Source organism: Octodon degus, unplaced genomic scaffold (genome assembly GCF_000260255.1).
Source record: "Octodon degus isolate 3935 unplaced genomic scaffold, OctDeg1.0 scaffold00028, whole genome shotgun sequence".
Taxonomy (NCBI): domain Eukaryota; kingdom Metazoa; phylum Chordata; class Mammalia; order Rodentia; family Octodontidae; genus Octodon; species Octodon degus.
In genome coordinates, this window is record NW_004524604.1 from 19,591,984 (window position 1) to 19,601,362 (window position 9,379).

Here is a 9,379-nt window from a genome sequence, read left to right on the forward strand (position 1 = left end):
TTTTTTTTTTCTTTTTGTTATTTTTAAAGAGGAAAAAACAACCAAAACCAAATAACAAGAACAAAGACAAAAACAAAACATAAAACAACAAAAATAGTACAGAATTTCAAAACAAGAATAGGAAATTAACAGTGGTTGTTATATTACATACCGTCATCAAATTTGTTGTTAGACAAATTTGTTGCTAGACTACCAGATAGAAGAATGCAAGATTGATCAATTAAAACATTAACTTTTTCCATAAGCCTTGAATTGTTTCCTTGTCCTTTTTAAAAAAATTTATTTACTTATTTTTTGTTTTGAATATCAAAATTTATTTTTATATCAAAGTATGTAACATAAAACCTACACCCCCTCATCACAATCTGTTGTTTTACCAGATACTATTGTGAAAACACATTCCTTCAGTCATTGTAAAGTTCTTAAAATACAAAAGAAATTCAAACTGTAAGAAAGTCTAGAGGACCAGATGCTGCTGTCAGAGCTGCTGTACTGGTGTCCTGCACTCAGTACATCCCACGCCATCTGCCTCCACTCCTACCACCTTGCCCACAGTAACCACTACCACATCCACTGCCATGGCTGTAGCCACCCAAGCCATCATTAGTAGCAGATCCTCCGCTGTAATTGTTCCCCATTTCCTTCTTTCCAACAGATCCATATCCTCCTGGATTATCCATTTCATCTCTGCTGAAACCTCCCATGCCAGAACCTCCCATTCCAGAGCTCCCTGTGGGAGTAGGATTCAAGAAGAGTTCAACGTATCAGTGTTGCATGTTATTTTTATCTTTAGATATGCAGCTGTTGCATCTTCATGTGTCACAAACTCTACATCTACTTCACCTGTTGCCCTTCCATCTGCTCCAATGTCAGTATGAAATTTTATTGGAGGAAGTGGTGAGAAGAAACTAGTAATGTCATTTTCTGTTGCTCAAAAAGGCAACCCTCTCCTATGTACAAAATGACCACCATGGAAACCTGAACTTGCGTCACCAACTCCACCATAACCATGTCCTCCCATCCCTCTTCCATCTCTCATTCTGTCATCAAAGCCATCATTTCCATAGCATTATTTTAGCTGCCATAGTCAGCAAAACCTTCCTAACTTCCATGCCTAGCTCCATAATAACCCCCTCTTCTTCCTATGGGTCTATCATATGGTCCCAGTCGTTGACCCAACAATCTTCTTGGTGGGTCATAAAATCCTTTGATTTCACTCTTGCTACTTCTGAAGATCTCAAAATACCTGTGCCTTATTCTTGTGTTTCCCCAGAGCACTTTTCTGCTATCTCCTTTGAAGCAACCTTCATGAAGGCCTCCCCTGTGCTTCACCCCTGGTAGTCCTTCATCAGTATTTTCCCATTTGGCAGTTTCCAGCCCTTTAACCCAAGGACAAATAACCCCATCAAGAAGAACAGTGTCAAAGGCTGAAACATTCCCATCTGAATTACATATTTAAAAACAAGCGTTGATGGGCTGAGGAGATGGCTCAGTGGAATAGGCGCGTCCCTGGCAAGCGTAAGGGCCTGAGTTCAATCCCTGGTTCTGCAAAAAACAAAACAAACCTCAAAACAACCCACAGGTGTTGAAGGTACTGAACTGTTTCCTCCTTGCTGCAGCCAAATGGCAATCCATGAAGTCATGCTGTCCCATCAATAGTGTCATTTGGACCATTATGTCTTATCAGCCACTCCACCTCAGTACCATCGGATTTAGTGCTCTTTTTACTTCACATACCCTGACAGGTGATAGCAATGCTACCTCTGGCGCTCGCAGGCTCCAGAACTGTGGAGGGCGAAGGCACTGGCTTCACAAAGTGTGCCCACAACAGTTTCCCTAACCATCTAGGTGGCAACAGCGCTGAGAAGCTGCTCAGCAGAGTGACTGGCCTGGGGGATGGGAGTTAAAAATTTATTTTAAAGAAAGTACAAAAATAACAGATAAAACATTAGAAATGATACATATTTAAAAAACAAAATGGAAGGGATTCAACAGTGGTTGTTATATTGCATATTCTTCTCTTCAACATAGTTGCTCAGACTGCGGGTACTAATGTATAAAATTGGTCAACATTTGATGCATTTTAAGCATTTGTTACCTTCAGAAAACTGATAGAAGTTTTACTCTATTGTACTTTTCAGAGTTTACTTATTCTTTCAGATTCTTACACTATGGAGATGATACACAGTATGTCACCAAATAATTCACAGTGGAAAACGCAGTTATTCACGGAGCTGCATTCTGCCTAGCGCTGCTCACTGCTGGCCGACTTAGATGGACCTCACCCGGACTGGTTCAGCTAGAAAGTGGAGCATTATGGTTTCACTTCCAATGATTCCTCCTGTCACTAGGTCACTACGTACTAGCCGCAACAATTCTTTAAATACAGCTGGTCATGATTTTGTGTTTTTAACAATAAGTTCTTCATAGGGAAACATACATGAAACTCTAGGAAGTTTCTCTACCCCAGTGTTTATTTTTACTATGATTGCAAACAATATCACAGCATACAGCCCAATATTTGACACTGACTAGTACAATTATTTGTTTTTTTTTTTTTTTTTTTTTTTCACCGAATGCCTTCAGGGCATGATTGGCTGGCTTGAGTTGTGGGGATCAAACCACAGCTACCTGAGCCTGACTGCTTTGTTGAAGCAGCCACTTAAAGAACTGAGCTATGGGGCAGCCCCCCCCCTTTTTTTTCCCCCCCCGGAACCAGGAATTGAACTCAGGCCCTCGCACTTGCCAGAGAAGCGCTTATCCCACTGAGCCATCTCCCTGGCCCCAGTACAATTATCTGTGAAGCCACATACTACATACTGCTGAAAATTTCTGACTACCTTAAATGGAAATCACGCTGACTGATGCTAGCTATACCTGTTTTCACGCGGAAAGTAGGAGCATGGTACTTTTCTGTCCATTGATTCCTATGGTCACCAGTAAAAACAATGTATTAGCTGCCAAAATTCTGTAAATACTCCTGATCATGTGTGCCATATAATTTGTATTTCTATCAATAAGTTCTTTTTTAAAAATTTTTTTTAATGATAGAAGAAAAAAAAAAAAAAAAAACACCTAAAACTGGAGCTTCTGAAAGAACCACTTGTTCTTGCCTGTTTTGTATCTCTTCTCGAACTTGACCTTCACCTCCCGCTGGGCCTTGCGCTTGCAAGCTGGGTCTCTGCAGACGTCCTTGTTGACCACCATCTTGTCCAGGGGGATGTCCACAGAGTACCTTGTGGCCATGAGGTGGCTGTAGTCATAAACCTTCACAAAGGACTTGATCTTTGACCTCTTGGTGATTTTCTTCTTGCCCATGGCAGCTGTCACTTTGCAGGGATAGCAGTCAATCCCGGCCACCAGGGCATGGCCGTAGGGGCGGTCGGAGGTGCCCTCGTCGTCGATGTTCTTCATAATGATGGCTTTTGCGTCCGGAATAGCGTCCGGCAAGGACCAGCACCACTTTCCCCGGTTTCATGAAGTTGCCCATTGCGACAGCACCGAGCTACAGCCTATCAATAAGTTCTTAACACGAAAATATGCGTGAAGCATCAGGAACTTTGTGGGTCCCAATGCTTAATTGCATTATGACCGTAAAACTGAGTATCACAGTATGCAACCCATAATTCACACTGAAGCCACAGTTATTTACAGAGTCACACTCTGCATTGTGCTGAGCAGTGCTCACTGCCTTCAATGGACCTCACCATGACTGTAGTTAAGCTGTCTGTGCTAGCACTCAGAAAGTAGGACCATTATACTTCCGTGTCCATCGATTCACTTTTTTCCCCATTATTATGACTGGCGGGGGGGGGGAGGATGAGAATTAAAAATTTATTTTAAAGAGTGTACAAAAATAATAGATAAGACATTAGAAAGGATACACATTTTTAAAAAGATAAGATAGAAGGTATTATATTGCACATTCCTGTCTTCAGTATGATTGCTCACATTGCAGATACTAGCATGTAAAACTGGCCAATGTTTTATGCATTTTAAGCATTTGCTATGTTCAAAAATAGCCTCTGTTATTATGTTTGTAGTAGTGGGAACTTAAGCACTGTGTTTATTAAGGTGCCTGGAACTAAGTTGGTCTTTTTCCATGAAGAACCCCCTCTTTAGAAACACAAACCATATGGCACAAATGATTAGCTGTATTTAGAGACTTGGAGCTACCAGGGTATTCTAATGGTTCACTCTCTGTGTGCAGGTAGATAGAATGACATCATAAGGCCATGAATAACATGCAGCACTGGGCAGAATGTGGCTCTGCAAATAGCTGCTGTTTGCAGCATGAACTTTTGGGCCCTAGCCTTGTTACTATGTTTACCGGAAGTGGGTACTTGTGCACTGTGCTTATCAAAGTGCCTGGAACTAAGTTGGCCTTTTCCCCTTAGGAACTCACTGCTAGAAACACACAGCAGATGGCACAAATGATGTGCGCTTTGCTCACAGCAGGTCACTGATAGTTCGCTCACAAATGAATTTGTAGATGCTTCATGTGAGAAAATACTGAGGCCTACAGACAATTCACCAGCACCTTCCTACTCAAAGGTTTCCTGTCCCTAAGATTCTGCTCCTGCACACAATTAGAAACTCATCAGGTATGGGAGCAACACTTGTGGGTGTTTGAGGATCCTCCACTGTAACACACAAAGGGCATGTTTGTTGAGGTCTACAGAAGGATATATCAGTAAACTTGTTTAACCTTCTCATATTCTCTGTCAGCTCAGAACCAAAAGCTCCCAAGTCAGCAGCATGGATCTGTGGAGTCATTAATGACCGGTAGGCACGTGTATTTCCAGAGGGGCACATTCTGCCCCTCCCTGCCTTTTTAAAAGTGAAGCATTTTCTAAGTTTTTCTTTTCTTCCTTCCTCCTCCTGCCCCTCTTCCTGCCCCTCCCCCTCCTTCTCCTCTTCAAAAATATTTAGTACAGGGTCTACAGGGTCTCACCACACAGATCGGACTCGTAGTGATCCTCCTGTTTTTCAGCCTCCCAAGCACTGGGATTACAGACATGCGCCACCACACCGTCTCAATCGCCATCTCAGCACGCAGGGGGCAGGGGCAGCACGGCAGGCCCGGGGATCCGATCTCCAGCCCCTGCATCTGCCTCACTAGGTGCTCTAATCCACTGAGCTATCTGGCCAGACCTTATTTTTTATTTTCTGCAGAGCTAGGACAGATCCTAGGGCTTTATGCATGTTAGGCAACTGAGCAATACCCCAGCCAAAGTATTTTCTTAGAATTTAAAATATTCATTGTAAGAATATTCACCTTAAGAAGCAGAAAAGTATAAAAAAAGAATTTTAAAAACTGTCTAATTATATTATACAGTGATAATCTTTGTCTTTCTTACACATTATATGTATAAATGTATTTTACTTTGTTCAACTCAAGATTTTACTGTAATAATTTTCTAAGTTGATTTTAAAAATACTGTGCTGTAAACATTTCTACATTATTTAATGGGATAAAGCACAAGTTAATTTTTGTTTTGCTTTGTTTTTTAGGGACAGGGTCTCACTGTGTAGTTCAGGCTGGCCTTGAGTTCATTATGTAGCCCAGGTTGTCAGACCCTTTTTTTAAAATTGTGAGATAGTGTCTCACTAAGTTGCTAAATTTCCTCAGGGAAGTCTTGAATTTGGGATACTCCTGCCTCAGCCTCCCAGTGCCGGGATTACAGGTGTGCATCTCCACACCTGGCTTCATTATTTATTTCTTTGATCCTCACTCTGGTTTTTTTTTCTTTCTTTTTTTTTTTTTTTTTTTGCAGAACTGGGGATTGAACTCAGAACACTTGCTAGGGAAGCGCTTATTCCACTGAGCCATCTCCCCGGCCCCTCTCACTCTGGTTTTCATTTCCTCTTTTATGTCATTCATCTTTACAACAATTTTTTCCATTTTTGGAGAGGAAAGCTTACTTCCCTCTTAGGATTAGTGTTTGGGGCTTGTGAATTAAGCTGACAAGAATAGATTAATATGCAAAAAGTCAGATTAGAAAAACTTCTCAGAAAAGTATACTCAGATAGGCAGTTAGAATTTAGAGTTTCTATACAATCCAAATCAGAACAAGACAGGGGGAAAAGGTGCTTATAGGAATGCAGTTTTAGGAAAGATAAACTGACCATTTAGGAGAATAAATGGGAGACAGATATGATAGTTTTATGATGATGTCTACTGGATGATTAAATATCTTGATACTGAAGTTTCTGGTTTTAAAATGTCTGAAAAAATGCCTGGGTTAGGGCTTTATGGTATTTGAATTCTTTTGAGAGGCATTGCTTTTATGCAGAGAAGAATTCAGAGACACTTCTGGCATTTGTTGATTCTTAAATGCCTTTGGCTCTGTCTTACTTTTTATTCATTGCTGGGACAAATACCCGACACTCAAAATGAAGGAAGGAGAGGTTTATTTAGCTCACAGTTACTGGAGGGTTCAGTCCATATTCCGCTAGCTCCAAGGCAAATGACAGCAGTTCACGCGGCAGAAAACAATGAAGAGCAGAGGAGGAGCAGCACCAAGCCTCTCTTCTACACTGACTACGGAGATCATAGTTCCTCCAAAGTGGTCCCACTGCGAATTCTCCACGGAAGCGGGGCAGGGCGGCTCCAGGTAGGGCTGCAGGAAGCCTTTCTCAATTCCTGGGCCCTGCCCACCTGCAGGCTAGGCCCCCATGTTGAGAACTGAGGGAACTGATTCAGCCAAATTGACACAATGTATCAACTAACACAAGCTCAAAATAACCCTTACCTGTGATGGCATATTTTGGATCCCTTTACTGTATTAAAAACAAAACAAGGGGCGGGGAGATGCTCAGTGGAATAAGCACTTCCCTAGCAAGTGCAAGGGTCTGAGTTCAATCCCCGGTTCCGCAAACCAAACCAAACCAAATGACACTTATCAAGCTGACACTTGGGAGGCTGAAACAGAAGGATGGCTGCAGGTCTGAGGGAACCTGGGCTACCTACTGAGTATCAGGTCAGTCCGGAGCATACAGCAAGACCCTATCTCAAAAAATGAAACTGGAACAAAGATAAAACAAATAAAACTAAACAAAGTAAGGGAACTGTTCCTAGAGGTCAGAAATAAAAATCAGCCCCAGATGTATCTGGCCCCTTCTAAGCAAGTCCACCCTCCACACATTTGTCAGAGAGGACCTGCGGCTCCCCTTCCTTCCCTCTTGAAAATAATTCTGTCTCTTTCCAAAGGCCTCTGGGCATCTGCTTGTTTGGTCTGATTAAGACCAATAATTCATTTATTTCTCTTCACCTTAGAAGAAGGCATTGTGGCCAGAAATTCCTCATCAGGCCCCCAGTGCAACACACACACACACACACACACACACACACACACACACACACGCATGCACATAGAGGAAAATTCCACCAAACCATATTTCATTCAGTGTAAGACATCAGTCATCAACTGTGTGCTACAGGTCACTTTTAGAGGTAAATTAAAGAATGTATGAGACAGGTGAAAGTAGCACAGAAAAGCCCATCTACATCTCCTGATGTCTACTTCAGACACTTGTTGACTTTCCTAAGAAAGTTGAGTCTCCAAGGTTGGTTTTGATTCATCTATCTATAATTGCTCCATGCTGAGTCTTCATGAGCCCTCGGTGTGGCCGAGAGGGCGCTCTGCATGTGCTTTCACCCCTTTACTGAATTCTGTAGAGCTCTGACAGTTCTGATGTGGGGGTCATGTCAGTGTCTTGCCATTGCTTCAGACCTGACAGAAGATCATTACCATTCTTGCAAACTGTAGTTTCCTTACAAGAGTGCCATGCATCCTCCCCCCTTTTGAGACAAGAGCCTACTATATAGTTTAGGCTGGTCTTGAACTCACCATATGGCCCAGGCTGGCCTCAGATTTATGGCAATCCTCCTGCCTCAGCCTCCCAAGTCCTGGAACTAAAGTTGTGCACCTGGCAAGAGCTGCCTTTTCCTGCCAGAGGTGTGAGTCTCTCCTGGGGATAACTGCCCTGGCCTGAGATCATAGGTACCTTTGACTTTTCTCCTTTCTTCACCCTTTAGATGTTGCTACCTGTTTATTCTTTGGAAATGTATAGAATTAGCTCAGCTTTCCATTCCCTTTATGAGTCTGGGCTTCATTCTCCTGCCATAATGTCCTGGCTCCTTTCGTGCTTCTCCCTAGCAGCTCAGTTGGAACTCATCCTAAATCCCTGATTACCCTTCTGACAGTCCCTTTTCCTCTGGTACCCTCCCATTCAAGATATTCCATGGCTCCACAGTATCATCATAACAAAATTTAAATGTCTTGTGTGCTTGTTTGAGTCCTGCCACAGCACTGCCCCAACCTACTTTCAAGTGTCATCCATGGCATGGCTGGCTGGTTCTGGTAATTTGTTAAAAGGCTTTCACTGTTCTGTAGACTTCCTTATCTTAACAAATGATATATATTATTCCAACTCTTCTAGGCTAATATTTTTTTAATAAGTGAGGATCTTGTCTTCTTAGCTAGGTCTGAAGATCCACAAGGGTGGACATGATTTACCTAGACCTCCTGCCCATCACCACAGTAGTTCCCATCAGCTTGCCAGCACTTGTTAACCTCGGTTGCCTATACTGTATCACAGATGCCAATACCATACTTTCCTAATGAAAACATGTACTTTAGAGTAATGGAGGGCAGTTGTGCTTTTCAGTAGTTGCATTGGGAGAATGCAGGAAGCAAATTCTGTGTTTGCCTACTTAGTATGATGAACAGTAAGGTATATACGCATGTGTCAAAGTGTAAATGGGTCTTACCCACATTATGTGCTATGGTACATTTTTGTGTATTTATAATTTATTACATGTTTTCTTTGGATTTTTCTTATAGATTTAGCCAATGCAGTATCATGTCACAAGAAAATCTACTTTTACAACTTTGGGAGAAGGTTGAAAACAAGTCATCAGGGGACTTGACTGCTGCTGATGACTTGTGTCATGCTGGCCAGAGAAGACAGCAAGACAAGACAGAGAGGTACAGAGTGAAGACCTCGATTCAGCTGAAGAAGAAAACAGCAATGTAAAGCAGTATTTTACTGTTCCAGATGCTACAAAGTGGTCATGCATATCTTAGTGAGCCGAAGTTAGAACTAGGTCAGTGTCGCGCGCGGCCTTGCCTGCAAGAACGACGCGACCACTGGTTGGTTTTCTGCGCAGCTCTTTATTGTTCGCTTACATCCGTCTTCTCTGTCTTCTTTCTCCCGAGGCCCCTGCTCTTAGCTTATAAGTCCCAGGGCTTCCAACCATGGGGTGCCACGTGTGTACTGCCCATTGGTCCAGGTATGCGGAAGCAATGCATTAGCCCAAGCCTTGGCCATATATGGAGTTGTTTACTCCAGGAGCGCTCACCCCTTGAGGGGG

The 9,379-nt window shown here is 42.5% G+C and overlaps 1 protein-coding gene and 2 pseudogenes across 3 annotated transcripts in view; all 3 read right to left on the reverse strand.

Moving 5' to 3' along the window:
• LOC111816206 overlaps positions 1-9,379 on the reverse strand; it is a 71,105-nt gene that overhangs the window by 5,315 nt on the left and 56,411 nt on the right. The window lies entirely within an intron of this gene.
• Positions 507-2,315, reverse strand: LOC101561223 (annotated as a pseudogene).
• Positions 3,076-3,490, reverse strand: LOC101581769 (annotated as a pseudogene).